The sequence below is a fragment of the Aulonocara stuartgranti genome, assembly GCF_965226115.1.
Source record: "Aulonocara stuartgranti genome assembly, chromosome: 22".
Classification (NCBI taxonomy): Eukaryota; Metazoa; Chordata; class Actinopteri; order Cichliformes; family Cichlidae; genus Aulonocara; species Aulonocara stuartgranti.
This window is the reverse complement of record NC_138957.1, coordinates 15,881,832-15,897,763: the sequence shown is the minus strand read 5'-3', so window position 1 is coordinate 15,897,763 and position 15,932 is coordinate 15,881,832. Positions and strand designations below refer to the sequence as shown.

Genomic DNA, 15,932 nt, shown 5'->3' with positions numbered 1-15,932 from the left:
TCTCTCACATACATACACTTAAACCCTTTTGCCTTTAGCCCTTTTAAAGTCAGGATAAGAGACCTGAGTGAGAGCAATAAAACTGGTCTAATAAAACACCCTTCTGTTTCTTCCTTTTTCCCGCTGCTCCTTCTCTTCTGTTGTATGCATGTGTACTGTATGCCCATTCTTATGTACTGGGCACTTTTTATGACCAGGCTATGACTTGTAAATGGTGTAAAAATTACTGAGATAACCACATTATGGGAATATTAGTTCACCTTCAGTTTATTAGCTGTGTTATTGTACCAGAATGAAAGTATACTCACTGCTCACCTACATGCAGATATTATAGCTGAAGGGTTTGTAATGAAACTAGTGGCCAAGGAGGTGACAAAAGATTTCAGGGGTTTTTTTTTTGGTGCTTTTTTTTTCTCTTTCATTTAGCTAAATGATTTCAGACCTCATGCCTTAAAGCAGCTTGGGTACTGCTGGATTATACAGTCATGAAAAAGACCTAAGCTTTTGAATACCCCTTTTAGGGAGTTTTTCTTTTTAAAGAGGGCACTTTATGACTCACAATGTGAACATGAACGTTACAGACTCCAAATACAACATATTTACAAGCTATCAGTTAATATTCAGCATAATTGTAGGCCTGCAACTATACATAAAAACGTCAGGCAGCATCATTATAACCGGTTTCATATGAATATTATATTGACACGTATTGTACCAAAGAGGGCGTACGCCAACGTTTTCTGAATTCGCCATTGCGCTTTCCCGTCGGTAGATGGCAGGCTTGAATGTGTAATTCTTTCAGGAAAGGAGGCGCGCGCCCTGTCGCTCCAGGGAGCGCGCGGCCCGCACGCCTCCTTCCTGTTTGGATCCTCGCGTCTTCTCGCCGCCGTGCCGTGCCCCGGTGAAGAGTTCACGGTGCGGGCTTGTCGCTGGATGATGCGGAGCTCATGTCAGAGTTTAATCTCATTTCGCAGCGCGGTGAGAGCGAGCGACATGTTATATTACTGGGAATCAGGAGGGATACCCAAAGAAGGCATGCCAATAAGCAAAAGTAGCGGGCAGCCTGTCATTTATAACTATTAGGAACACTTAACTTTATGGTCGAGTTATGATTATAAATAAATCCAGTTGCCATTTACTGCCGCGTTTTATTGAGAGGCTAGCTACTGAATCATCAGTATTAGATTTGAGGAATAACAGATATTTTATTGGGCGTATTTGCATCTTTTTACTGTCCACTGCGACCTATGATGAAATAGACGTGCTCACCCTGTGACTGCACGCAAACACGCACGCGTATACAGACCCGTGCAAACGTTGAAGTGCACCGAATTGTTTCACGGTTAATGGCACTGATCAGACAGTTCAGAACTTATTCTGCAGTGTTGAGTGCACCTGTTCCCCGTGTCTTCTGAGAGAGAGCGAGCGAAAAAAGCTTGAATATTCCTCAATTTCGCACAGACACACACACATACACACGCGCATACAAAAAGCCACAAATTGTCCCACAGTGCCCAAACAGGCTTTGCTGTGTCCTTCAGTGTAAAGATGCACTTGAATGATAATGGCCAGCAGGGAGCACTCTGTGTAATCATAACGACCCATCTTCAATGAGTTATATCAGCATTGGTCCATATGAATCATGTTTCGACATCATATACATACATTTAGAATGATAAAGTTTACTCTTTGTGTTGCCACCGAGGTGGTTTTTTTGTGTGGGATATCTTGTTGTGCAGTAGAGAGAGATGAAATTGCCTCTGATATGAGTTGCACTAGTAACTGTGTTTGTAAAAGTTTTATTTCCACCAGCAAACTGTGCATATAAACAAGCTGTATCTTGGATATGCTTTGGGTAAATATAATTTGGTAGAGACAAAGAACAATAAACTGAAGAATTGCTGGTCAGGGGGATATTTAGTGGCATTTAATATGTTGGATTCTCCTATTGTCAAAAGAAAATATTTCTATTCTTTGAAAATATGATGGACAGAATCACTATAATATACAGCTGAGCCATGCTGCATTTATAACAAATCACTTTCTGGATGTTAAACTGCGCTATACAGTAAAGACTGTTTGGAATTTAAAACAAAAATCTTTGAACCGTCGGGGAATTTAAAGGAAAACATTACAATCAACGACTTACAATGACTGACCCCTAGAAGTCCTTGACAAAGCCCTCCACTATTAAATGTGATGCTTTGCCTTTTTAAATTAATATTTGACTGGAAGCACAGAGGTTTTCTGGCAATATGAACGCATTGGAACAACGTGCTTATTTTCTCTCCACAGTGGCTAAGAAAAGAGCAAAATGGAGAGGTCCCACAAGTGAGAAGATCATGAAAGGAGGATCTTTCATATTCACTGTGAGTTTCTGCTGTTCCTCATTTTCTCCAGTTGTTGGCAGCAGAGGACTAAAGCTGTGATTCATGTTCTTATCCCAGCACTCACTTATAACACCTCTGCTGCTGCGTCCTCACTTCTTTAAGTGCATCCTACCTGCAACTATGCAGCGTATAATTTTTCTCTAACTAATTTAATCGAGATACAGGGCAACATTTTTATTCTGACAACTTGCTGCAATTGTACTGCTTCATCACTTAACCAATTGTTCAAACTGAAGATATAAAAGACTAATACTCTACTGTGTGAAAGGCTCAAAAGCCTTGCTGTGAGCAGACTGATAGGGACTAATTGCAACTTGAATATTTTAAATACAAAGTCTGTTTTTCTGCTTCTGTGCTGACTGCACGACTGTTCTGTCACACATACACACACATCCAAATCAAATGCAAAAGAGAACTGGAAAGACACTAAAGGCTGCTCTGCATGTGTCACCAGTTTGACCCAGACTGCACTTCCTTCTCACCAGACAACTATCGACCTGCACAGACAAATGCACCCACACACACAGACACACACCCACTGCTAAGAGAGCCAACGCCAGATGGAGGTGCTGATACAGACAGAGCTGATAACGGGGTTACCCTCATCATTCCCACTTACACCCTGACGACTGTGGGCCTCACACGCACACCTACCCACACAGCCACACGAGCGAGTGTGTTATCTGTGGTCATCGGCCCCCCGCTCGCGTCACACTCCTGTCGCCTTATCGGCACTTCTTTGCCCTGAGCTGTAATGCTCATTCTCCTGAGGGAAACACGGAGACAGTGAGACACCGGGAGTGTGTGGATATGTGTGTGTCTGTGTGAGTGTGCATACAGTATGTGTGTGTTGAAAAAAGTATAGTTTCACTGGATGGAGGAAATGTGTAAAGATAGCACGGGTGCAGAGGGCAGCAGACAGACACCCAGCCTGGCAAAAGAGTTGGTGTGAGTGAGGAGGATGTGTGCTCTGATTACTGAGGTGAAAGTGTTGCCAGCCAGATGTGCTACACCTCTGTTGCTCTCGCTCGTTTCTCCTGCAGTTTTGCTCCAATTCTGTCTCCCCACAGCCGTCTCTACTCCTCTCCCTAGCTTTGACTCTGAGCCCTTTGCTCGCCTGTATCCTTCCTGCCGCAGGGCCCCTCATTTCTTCATTCCCGACCAGAGCTGCTCTCACTCATCTGCTGTGTTCACATCCGTTTTTCTTTAACTGTAAAGAGAAGCTGTAAGCTGCATGAGCATCTGCTACGTCTTTGTTGCTCTTTTTACTACTTCTTACACCTTTTAGAGCTTGTCTTGCTCTCCAGTCTCCACCTCCCACCTCTCTCTGACCATTTAGCTCTAACAAGTGCTCTCATAGTTAATGAAATTTCCCTGTCTCTGCTCAAATTTCTGCTATTAATCTTACTGTCCCTTCTTCCACTTTTCATCCTCTCACCTCTTAATAACACTCCTTCCCCTCCTCTCCACAGAGAGTCACGGATTCCTGCCCGCCGTCCCTCCTCTTGCTTTTCGTCTCTGCTTCTCCCTCTTCCTCCTCACTGATTCAGCCCTATATTTTAATTTGCTAGTGTTTAATCATATGCAGAAAAGAGGAGGGCAAGGAGGAGAACAAGGAAGAGGAGGAAGGAGGAGAGCTCGGCCAACATTTGCCTAAGGCTCTGCAGGCTGGATCAATAAGTGGTCTTAAGTTTATCTGATTTTTATCAGCGGAGCTGACAGAGGGGCAGGTCAATGGGCTGTGCCCGCGTCAAGTTGACCTTTTCAGGGACGATGGTGAGAGAGCTCCCCCCGGGACCCACACGGTCCCCTGTCACAGTCTGACTGGCACAAGTCTGTTGCGCTCAACGACAAAGTCTGCAGAGACGTCTATATCAGCGCTTGGTGCGGCTGACAGGGCCTGGCTGTTGTATTTATAAACTGTCCTTTGGCCGTGACACTTTGCCAATGATCGGGTCCTAATTTATGCAGGCAAATCTCCTCGGTGCAAAAATGAAAGCTAATAGAGTCATTAGCCGCTAATTCGTGCAGGGATACCTTGTATAAATTGGCTTACTTTGTAAAGCCCTCCCCTGATAATACCTCACCTCCTCAACCCACCCTCTCCCACCTTCTCTCTCTCTCTCTCTCTTTCGTCTCTCACTCAGACCATAGCATACCATCATACACACGCTGAGCACGCGTACATTATTTTAGTGCCTAAATGGTTGATGGTGTGTGTTTGTTTAATGGTGTGTGAGGCAAGACATTTAATGTGTGTGTGTGTGGGTATGGCGCAGAGCGGCAGTTCGTTCCACCTCCGTGGCTTTGTTACATAAAATATACATACTCAATGTACCAGAGATGTAACACTAAAGCTGTGCACTCTGTGCATGCATTAGTGGACGAACGTGTGCGTTGCCATCCTGCTGTCGCTGCCCAAAGCTGCTGATGTGTTATTGTGCCGCCTGATGGCTGATTATGACATTAAATGTTTATGAGCATTGATCAGCGATAGCCCCAAAGTGAGAGCCATTTCATATCCTCACTGGCCAATGCTTAACGGCATACTGATGGATGCACAATGATCTCCGATACGACGCAACAGGGAGACCTGCGCACGTTGCATACAGACACAGTCACACATACTCATAGTCAAACACACACTGGCTAATACACACACAAGATGTATGCATGGTCATGCTGTAATGCACAGACATTAGAGGATCCATTTTTGCCATTACCTTCATTATAAAAATTTGTAATATTATTTTATTTGCGTGGCAATTATGGGGATAAAATCATTCTAGGAAAAAATGATAGGAGGGCAAAACTAGCGGGACACTTGATGAAGAATAAATGCACATTACATGATGTGTTTACAACTCTTAACCTTTTAAAAGACTAATTTAAAAGTTACGCATTCAGTGGATTCTGCACATTCATCATCAAACACAAATGTGGCATACCACTACTTTCTTTGATTTCCTTTCCCACTACAAGACGTTTATTAGTATTGGAAGGCAGTGTGCCTTCATGTAGTAAGTATAAAATATTAAGGTGAGTATCCAACAAGTCTCACTTTCCCGTAGGAGTTTGAATTCCATTTCCTTTCACCAATTTGTTTATTGTAAGTGTTTCCCAAACTTTAACCAGGTGTTCAAGATGCCTGAAGATAATCAGAGTTTATTTTGCATAATTCCTAATGTTAATTGTTGTGTAACTGCAGTGCAAAGATAATGCAATGAAAAGCAGAATCTGAATATGAACTGCATGCAAGTAAAATGTATTTATATAGCACTTTTCTAAGTGCTTGACAACAATAATCAACAAATAAAAATACAAATAATAAATCAAAACAATAATATCCACTAGTTCAAAGCAAGCCTATTCAAATCAGTCTTGAGTTGATTTTTGTTACTTTAAGTGGAGTGCTCAGATCTCAAAATGCAAATGCAGTGTTTCCATAGTTTTAGGAGCAACACAACCTTTAATGCCTACTTTAGTTTTTAGTCTTGAATGAGGAACCACCAACAGGTGTGATCAGAAGATCTCAATGACCTGCATGGTATACGTGAATGCAGGAGTTTGCTAAAGTAAGCAGGCATTTGACCGTGGAGAGCTCTGAAAGTGATCACCAGAATCTTAAACTGAAGTCTGAACTTCATCTGGAGCCAGTGCAGTGCAAAGATGAAAAAATAAGCGTCACACGAGACCAGTTAGAGGACTTAGTAAATCTTCGCAGCTACTGGGCTTCTAGATTTTTTAGTTAAAAAACACAGGATTGCTCAGGGCTATAAATATGTTTATCAAAATTAGAAGCCTGGTCAAATGTAACACTGAGGCATTTAGGTGTGGACATGTTTCCACTGTGCAGAATCTTCTGGTATCAATGTTTTGGAGTGGCAGTAGTTATTTTGTACATTAGTTTATGTAACTTGTCCTTGACGTTGTGTATTTTGATGTGATCCAGTTTGCACTAATTAGGTCCAAAAGTCAACACAGCGACAGACAGAAGACAGACTGGAGCGATTTTAACAGCTACTGATTTCACAGGAAAATGTTTTAACTCTTGCACACTGTCTGCAGAAATGGGAGACAGTGACTCTGTGTTATTTCTGCCACAATAATGGCCAGTTGTGAAATACTGTTATGGCAGCCTGTAGCTCCCAGGTGTAAGTATGGTGGTGAAAAAAACACACAAAGAAATAAAAGGTTGTGACTTATTTTATTAGTGTTTCAGCAGACCTAGATAAAGTGATGATATGTAGCAGGAGACCTCGGACTGGGATTTGCAGACATGTTCGCGAGTGCTATACATCATTAGCAGAATGATCTCCAGTGATTTCCAATAACTACAAATTTAAGGTTTTGCTTAAAAAGCTGGCCAAAAAGAACCAACATATTATTCTTTCTGTAAAGTTATGGGAAGTCTGAACAGGTTTTCCGTATAACATATGCAGGAGCTTGTGAAGGGTGACAGCTTTGTGAGAGAAAATCCAAAATTGCTGCATGTTTTACCTGGACAAGCTCCCATTCCTTCCAGCAGGTCCAGGAAACCTCCCACACACCCTCTTTACAGAAGGCAGCAGATGGATAGGACAATGTGGAATCAGAAATTTTTAAATTCCCAGATGTTCTGGGAGTCATATGTGGGAATAGGATCACAGGCTTAACTCGCCATTAAGATAGTTAATCATCTATATTGTTATTAACAAAATGAAAAACAGAAACAATTGTGTTTGGTTCTCTTAGAGCTCTTAGACATGCCACCCAGATGGTCATAAATCTGATCATCTAAATAACAAATCATCCCGCACTTTCATTTCATCACATGGAGAGATTTTCTTTCTGTGACTGGAAAAAGCTTCCATGAAATGTGCCAAAAAGAAGTAAATTATCAGTTTATATGATCTGGATGAGAGATAATTTCTCACTCGTACTGGGATGCCTGCTCCAGTTCGCACTGACTGAGAATGAAAACACAGCTCACCTCATCACCGACACCCCCCCCCCCCCCCCACTTCCTCGGCCCCCAATTTCAAAATGTAATCAAACTTTTCTCCGACTTCAAGGATTGAGAAATAAATAATTAATTCAGCCCAATTACTTAATTAATTATTTCATTAATCACGGGCTCACAAATTTCCTTCCCCTCCATTCGTCATGCGGCTCAATGGCTTCATTATGGATCAATGTGGAGCTGTCCCCATCAAGAGTCGCACTGTCATCGTCAAGATTAATCAAGATGCCGCCTGCATGCAGAATGGGCCTCAAAGCCATCTCTATGGTAACTAGCATTTAACACTGGGTGCAATCTGAAATTGCTGAGAGATGACAGGGACTAAATGTTTACGTGAACCTGATGATGTTTAAACGGAAAAAAAAAATCCACTTTTTCCCTCCTTGTTCCAGGTCTGTGTATTTTGGGATTTTCAAAAGTAAATGACGATGATTTTTATTCTTTGTTTCATATGAATAACAAAAATGAGAAACTGACAAAAGAGTCCTTTTAGCTTTCTACCTGATAGTTAATGGTGAATAAAAGCTGCACCACAAAGCAAAATAGGATAAATACGTAAATAAAACCAACTAACAGCGACAAACAGACACACACACACAAAAAGAATCACGTGTCATTTTGTAGGCAGCATAAATGCTCACAGCATAATCCAGTTCAGAGAGGAAACCTGAAAGAAAGCGAGCTGGCTGGAGCAAATGTTTGCCACTAAAAGCTGGATGGTAGTTTGCATTCCTGACTGCAGTGAGAAAATTGCTCCATGACTGGAAAATGGGAGAGTGCATTGGAAATTATTTAAAAAAAAGAAAAGAAAAAAAAACATTAAATACCACCCTTATTAAGTGCTTGCAATTTGGTCTTCCAAGAAGACAGACATCTTTAACCAGAGAACTTTGAGAACAATTTTGGGCTCCAATATAAAAACATAATAGACATAGGTGCTCTAAAAATGTCCTTCCTAAAACAAAAACTTAATCGTACTTAACAGTCTTCATGGACCAGTTTTATTGCTGAGGGAGTTCATGATCCACTGTCTATATGCACTCATTCAATGTTTAATCACAGAGGAAAAATTTACCACTAATGCCAACTGTAGATGGTTATTTGCTTGAATTATAGAAAAATAACAAGAAATAGCAGAAAAAGTCCTACTGGGGAGAGCAGGTGAACAAATAATAAAGTGAAGACAAAACAAAAATTACATCTCCTACAGACACATATAGACACATGGGTATTGTAGAGTGTAGACTATTGCAGTGTCTGCATGCTTTTCCTCTAAACATCCTTTTGAAAAATTTCAGTAAAGTAAGTTGGGTTTGAAAGAAGCTCAGAAGTTCAAATGACAATTTCATGATGTTGATGCTTTCTGATGTTGTTGTTTATGTTCTTGTCAACTAGCTAACATTTTCATTAACACCAGTTAATGGACTTGTTAGCTAGTTGAAGAGATCCATGCCTCCATTAGTGAAGAAAAGCTGGCTCTGTCTGTAACTGGTACTGCTGAAAGAGTAGGCTTCGAACTGTGTGAAGTTTAATGGGAAACAGGTTGCTTGACTAATATTTGGATATAAATATTTAAATTATGTCATGTATTTCATGGTTTAAAGCTTTACTTTTCATTACTCGAGTTCCAGGAGACATCTGGTCCAGAGGAAAAAAAAAAAGACTTTCTCACTGTGAAGAAGTTAAAGCTTTGGAACTATTCACAGTGTCACAAAATAAAAAGTCAGTGGCTGAATCTCAAAGCAGGTCTGAGTTTGATGGACTTTGCCATATGACTGTGCAGGTAGCTGCTATCTTTGCACTAATGCTTTTGTACATGCATAATTGGACTTTTGTGTGTGCTTTTTGTCTGAAAGCGTCTGTGTCCCAGAGAGGGCAAACACGGGAGCTGCAAGACAAGAGAAGAGACAAGAGACGAAGGGGGAGATCTTCCCTGTTTAAGTCTAAATTCCTCGTTTATTTGTTTGATTAATTTGCGCGACGGCGTGCTGTAACCTCGTTCTGTCACACGCCTCCTTCACAAGGGTTTATTTTAGCAGGGCGGTAAGTGGCCCCATAATGTCACCGTAATACTGGGTCAGGCTTTTCCAAATGGAGGGATGGGACTGAGTGGGGGAAAGACAGAACAAGGGATTTGAAAGTGTGAGATGAGAAGAGGAGGAGGAAAACGTCCCTCGTTCATCTTCCGGAAAGTGAGTGCTAAAATAACACCTGGCCTGAGTGAATTCACTGTGGGTGTGCTGGAAGTATCTGCACATCAGGATAAAAGGAGGTGTCAGTGGATTTTCATGCACACACGCACATACGCACACTCACTTATTGAGGAGGAATGCATGGAGGAATGCAAAACTGGAGTTTACGCTAGACGTTAGTGGCGAGAATTCGTCTCGCTAGCACACATGTGAGGGAGCTGAATCTGCAAGTCTTCATCTGTCAATATCCTTGGAGGTCAACGCCGCTTTGTGAAAATGCAAATGGGTGAAATTGTACCATTTCACAAGGCTGTATGTGTTTTGTGAGGGCATGTGTGTGTGTCCATTTAAGGTAGCCCTGACAGGGTTCACAGCTATTAGATGGTAGAGGGATAGAGGGAGAGACAGCTTGCATATTCAACGCTCTGTCGCCTGGCTGTCATCGGCCAAGTGAGCGCAGAGGAGATAGGGAACTAGTCAAATTACCGGCCGTGCTCGATTCTGTCTTCTGCACTGACAAGTCTGTCAGAGACGGGATTTAATCTCTTAATAACCAACAGGGCCGGGGATGTTCTTTTTCCATTTCCCCCTCCTCTAACTCTTTATCCTCTGACCGTTTTCTGATCATATCTGGTTATGTCGACAAATCACACACGTTTCAGAAAGAGAAATATCCATGTCTGAATATCTTAAAATCCCTACTCTCTCTCGCTCTCTCTCTAACTCTCTGCATCCATTCCTCCATCTCTAAAACAAGCTGTCATTCTAGATCATGATTGATCAGGGCCTTAGTGGCCAACACCAGCTCGCTCTCTCTCCCGTGGAAATGAATAGGGATCAGATGCGCTCCAGCTATGAAGTTGGAAGCTGAGTTATTGGTGACACAAGCTGGAGAGAGGGGAAGAGGGAGAGATGGAAACGAGGATGCCTCGGATGACACTAGTTAAAAAAAAGTCTATTTGTCTTCATTCTTACAAGTTTTAGAACTTTCAAATAGCTTGAAAATCATACCTTGTGATAAAAATAACCATTTTAATGTCTGTCTCTCATAATATTTTTGTGCTTCTTTTCCTTAAAACTGCTAGTTATAAAACAGTATTACACCCCTGTGAGGGATATGGTCTCATTCCAGAGCATCCAAAACTGCTCCTAGCATCTGAGAGATATGCACAAAGTCCCCTCTGGCATTGGTGCCGCGACCAACCGGTAACCAATGCATCTTGGCACTGACACCAAAGACAACTTTAATTAATGGGTAGTATTTGATGAGCTGGGATTGAGAATGGGCTCTGCTAGAGTAACTGTACATTTAACAGTAGACATAAAATTAAATAAAGTGAAACTTAATTTTTAAATATAGTTGTTGAAAAAAAACAAGTTGACTAATTAGCTATTAAATATAAAAAAAAAAACACCTTTAAATAGCAAAAGAAAAAAAACACACTTTTAAGATTTTAGCATGTAAAATACACTGGGGAGGTAGAGCATTGTGGGTTGGTGGTTTGATTCCTAGCTCATCTGCATGTCAAAGTTTCCATGAGTTGACAATGTCTTTCATTTCTTTACCATCTTGTTACCTACGAACATGTAGTGAGGTCTTCTTGGGATCACATGTGAACATAGTAGGACCATTGAGAGTTTTTTCCTGTGGCTTTTTTTGTATCGTAAATCGAATCAAACTGCAAGTGAAATAAAAAACACAAAAACCTCAACGAGGACATTAACCATCTTTCAGCCACTGACACCTCATTCATATCGTTGGATTCTTAACATATGACAGAATGATAATTTTACAGTTTGCCTTTGTTTTCCTGTTTAGCTCGCATAAAAGTCATATTCACTAGTGCAACAAAAAGAACAACATCCTTGCTTTCTTTTGAGCCAATTAGCTTGAGTTATGCGTTCACCTTGTTTTATTACTAGCTGTTGGATAATAATCATGTTTTTGTCGCATACTTTCCACGTTCTTCAGAAAAACCGTGGCACATGTTTCCAGTCCCTCCCTGCCATACCTGCCGGCTGCTAACTCACACCTCTCACCCTGAGGGTTGCAGCCTGTTCCTCTACTCATTCTTACATGGCAGTCACTATGGTGACAGTTGTAACTCCGATGATTAATGCCGCAGGAAATGAAAGTGTTGCCAGGGACGATGTGGGAGCATTGTAAGTTCCTGTGTTATGCTGGAGCTGGAATGCTTTGGTGTTCGACATCGAGCCTTTAGCTAATTAGCTAAATCAGCTCGCTGGGGCTTAATTAGAACCAGCTCGCAGACACACCCGTGTCCTGGGGCTCTTTAATTACCCTCAGGTTCATTAGGAGAGAAGGGCTTCAAGCTCTAATTAACTGGCTCTGCGCACCTATAGGTGTTTGTGTGTGTGTGTGTGTGTGTGTGTGTGTGTGTGTGTGTGTGTGTGTGTGTGTGTGTGTGTGTGTGTGTGTGTGTGTGCTTTTGCTATGTGTGTATGATAGCATGTTTGTCACCCATATGAAAACTAAAATTAAGGCCCACAGGGTATGCTAATACCTTGTTAAACTGTGCAGCAAATATAGAAAACACAGTACAACTTTTCATTTAGAGCCAGAAGGAGTGTGGGTATGAAATAAGAAAATGAAAAAGGGTGAGGAAGAGGAGTGAAAGAGAGGTTAGATAACTGGATAAGAGATGTGATAAACCTTTCTGCAGCTAGTGAGTGACAACTTTGTGGAGGAGCAGAAGGAGAGTGGTGAGGCAGAGTGAAGGAGCGTAACAGAGTGTGTGAGAGGATGGGATGAAGATGGAAGGACAGAGATGGTGCCAGCCCTGAGTATTTTATCTGTTTATTTTATCAGTCATGGTGGTTGCCAGCCAGAGACACCAAATGTGCCCACTTCGTCTCACCATGGGTGTACAGCATTAATTAGAGAGGTGGAAGGATGAAGAGTGTGCAGTGCACGTGCAAAAAAACATATGCCATAACAAAAAAGATTTCAATCAAAGGACCTGAATGAATTTCAAAGTGTTTTTTTTTTAAAGGACCCTTTTGATGCCAGACATAAAAGTGCAGCAGATTTAAAGTTTTAGCTCTGTTTTGTGTTGGAGTTTTAGTGTTACTCTTCACAAATCCTATCATTTATTTAATATTACAACAGTGTATGCTTAAACATGACCAACATTTTCACTAATGTAAATAGTTTTGACTATTGGCTCTTTGATAACAAAGAGAAGGGTTATGTCATGGCTACTGAACGGACCCACGCGCAGACAGTTCTTTCAAGGAAACAAAAGGGGATTTATTTACAATAGGGATCACCTTAGTGCAAAATATATGTACAGTGAGTTGGGAGGGGGTCCAGGGCTCCAGGGAGAGAAGGGGGGGGGGGGAATCCACACACACGCTTCCTCTTCCACTCAGTCACCGCCACCGCTCCTCCGCACACACGCACTCCTCTTCAGCCGCACTCGCTCCAACACTCCACACACTGCCCCACTTGGACAGGTCCGGTGATTCGGTCCAGAATCTACAGACAGAAGGTCAAAGGTGTCACGGTCCTGGGTCTCCTGACCCAGCGTTTTTAGTTCTTTGTGATTTTCGTATTATTGTACTTGTGTGTGATTTATTCCATGGCTTCTAGTTTTGATCCCTTGCCCTTCATGTCTCCCTGTGTGCCCCTCTGTGTATCTGTGAGCCCTCGTCTCTCCTTATGTTTTATTCCATGCTTCCCCTGCCCATCATGTCTAAGTTCTCCCCGTGCTCTCTCTTCCCCCTGTGTGCCCTCTATGTATTTATGAGCCCTCGTCCCCTTTCGTGTTTATTCCGTGTCTCCCCTGCCTGTTACGTTGGTGTTCTACTTGTGCTCTCTCTCCTCCTGTCTGAACCTCTGTGCTCCTTGTTTCACCTCTCCCGTCAGTGTTCAGTTCACCCCGCCCTGTCTCGTTATGGTTATCAGTGTCACCTGTGTTCCCCGTGTGTTCCCACTCCCCTCGTTAACCCTCTGTGTATTTCTGTCTGCGTCTCCCTCTGTTCAGCGTGACGTCGTCCCTCATGTTGTGTGGATCTCCCTGTGTCTCTTCGCGTATGTTAGTTTACTTTTCCCAGTTTAGTTTTGTATTTCTTATGTTCTGCCATTCCAGCATTAAAGCTGTGATTTTGAGTTCATCCCCGTGTCTGTGAGTTTTGCGTTTGGGTCCTCCTCCTGCCTGCCACACAGCCGAGCCTTGACAGTACGACGTCACCACAACATGGACCCAGCAGACTTACCCGGGGAGAGCGATCTGATACGTGTCCAACGCCTAGTCGAGTGGATAACCCACACTTCCAATACAAGGGCCAAGATTGTGGGGATAAATGCTATCGAAGCAATCCTCAAAGGAAATTCTCATCTCCGCCAGGTCAGTGGATGTTTGGACTTATTGGCCAATTTGAATGACGCCCGGGAGGCGGCGCGAACTCGGGAAATATCAGACTTGGCCCAGCAGCAACAGACAACAGCCACCCTGGAGCAGCCGCGTCAGTTTCACCGGCCGGATGTGGTTTTTCCCGGCCCTTTGGAGCCATCTGCGGGGAAAAAGAAACGGCATTCACGCCGCCGACGCGCCACCCCACAGCCGGACATTCAGCCTTCTAATTCACCTGTTGTGCTACCAGAAGCTCAGTCGGCTCCCTCGCAGCCCGTCCCAGCTCAGTTAGCTCCCTCGCAGCCCGTCCCAGCTCAGCCAGCTCCCTCGCAGCCCGTCCCAGCTCAGCCAGCTCCCTCGCAGCCCGTCCCAGCTCAGCCAGCTCCCTCGCAGCCCGTCCCAGCTCAGCCAGCTCCCTCGCAGCCCGTCCCAGCTCAGCCAGCTCCCTCGCAGCCCGTCCCAGCTCCGTTAGCTCCCTCGCAGCCCTTCACAGCTCCGTTAGCTCCCTCGCAGCCCTTCACAGCTCCGTTAGCTCCCTCGCAGCCCTTCACAGCTCCGTTAGCTCCCTCGCAGCCCTTCACAGCTCCGTTAGCTCCCTCGCAGTCCTTCACAGCTCCGTTAGCTCCCTCGCAGTCCTTCACAGCTCCGTTAGCTCCCTCGCAGCCACCCTCAGTTCAGTCTCCTGTGTCCCCGTTAGCTCAGCCATTAACTCCACCACAAGCTCCATTTTCACCTCTACCATCGCTTCAGTCATCAGTTCGGTCTGCCACTCAGTCGCCCTTAGCTCCATCATCCACACTGCCACCTGTTTCTCTTCCACCACAACCGTCACTACACCCAGCCACTCAGGCTGCTACTCAGCCAGTCATTCAACCCATAGCCCTGCCGTTGCCATACCCTGTAGCTGAGCCACTAGCCGTCCGACCCACAGCCACTTCAGCCACTCCTTCACCCGTTACACCTCCACTACAACCATCAGTGCAGTCTCCGGTGTCCCCAGTGCAGTCTCCGGTGTCCCCAGTGCAGTCTCCGGTGTCCCCAGTGCAGTCTCCGGTGTCCCCAGTGCAGTCTCCGGTGTCCCCAGTGCAGCCTCCTTTAGCACAGTCACCCACTCAACCACCAGCACCACAACCGTCACTACCTCTAGTTCATTCCCCTGTGAAGTCATTAACTCCACCACCTACTCCACCCTCACCACCACCGTTACTACAGACATCAGTTCAGTCCCCGGTGCAGTCATTTACTTCTCCACCGTTAGCAGCTCAGGTCCCCGTGTGTCCAGCAGCTCAGCTCGCGCCTGAACCTTTGGCCCAGTTCCCCGTAGCAGTGCGGTTTTCTAGCCAGCTTAACATTGAGCCCGGGGTCCCAATCCTCTCTGGCTCTACTTCAGCTCCTGCTGGAAGCTCGGATGAGCTCATCCAGGACTCCGCGGCTCCCACGCCGCCATCTACCTCGTCCGCTGGGGGTTCCAGTGAGCCCGGCCAGCACCTCCCTGTCTCCGCTGGAGGGTCCGAGGGGCCCGTTCAGCCTCCTGTCTCCGCTGGAGGGTCCGAGGGGCCCGTTCAGCCTCCTGTCTCCGCTGGAGGGTCCGAGGGGCCCGTTCAGCCTCACGCCGCATCAGCGACCGCCTCGTCATCACCTGGCCCGGCTACATCCGCCTGTGCTTCTGCTACGCCTGGCCCGGCCTCAGCCTCTGCAACCTCGCCTGGCCCGGCCTCAGCCTCTGCAACCTCGCCTGGCCCGGCCTCAGCCTCTGCAACCTCGCCTGGCCCGGCCTCAGCCTCTGCAACCTCGCCTGGCCCGGCCTCAGCCTCTGCAACCTCGCCTGGCCCGGCCTCAGCCTCTGCAACCTCGCCTGGCCCGGCCTCAGCCTCTGCAACCTCGCCTGGCCCGGCCTCTGAGTCTTCGTCTGCCGCAGCCTCCTCTTCAGAGCCTTCGTCTGCCGCAGCCTCCTCTCCAGAGCCTTCGTCTG

The 15,932-nt window shown here is 44.9% G+C and overlaps 1 long non-coding RNA gene across 2 annotated transcripts in view; it reads left to right on the top strand.

The window, feature by feature from the left end:
- Positions 1-845: 845 nt before the first annotated feature.
- Positions 846-15,932, top strand: part of LOC309699174 — a 30,044-nt gene continuing 14,957 nt past the window's right edge. The window contains exons 1-3 of one of the 2 annotated variants that reach the window (XR_014274264.1): positions 846-978; positions 2,296-2,369; positions 3,863-3,983. This is a non-coding gene — a long non-coding RNA (uncharacterized lncRNA). Of the gene's footprint in view, positions 979-2,295; positions 2,370-3,862; positions 3,984-15,932 lie in introns of those variants that run through there. The other variant, XR_014274263.1, reaches the window with a different exon arrangement.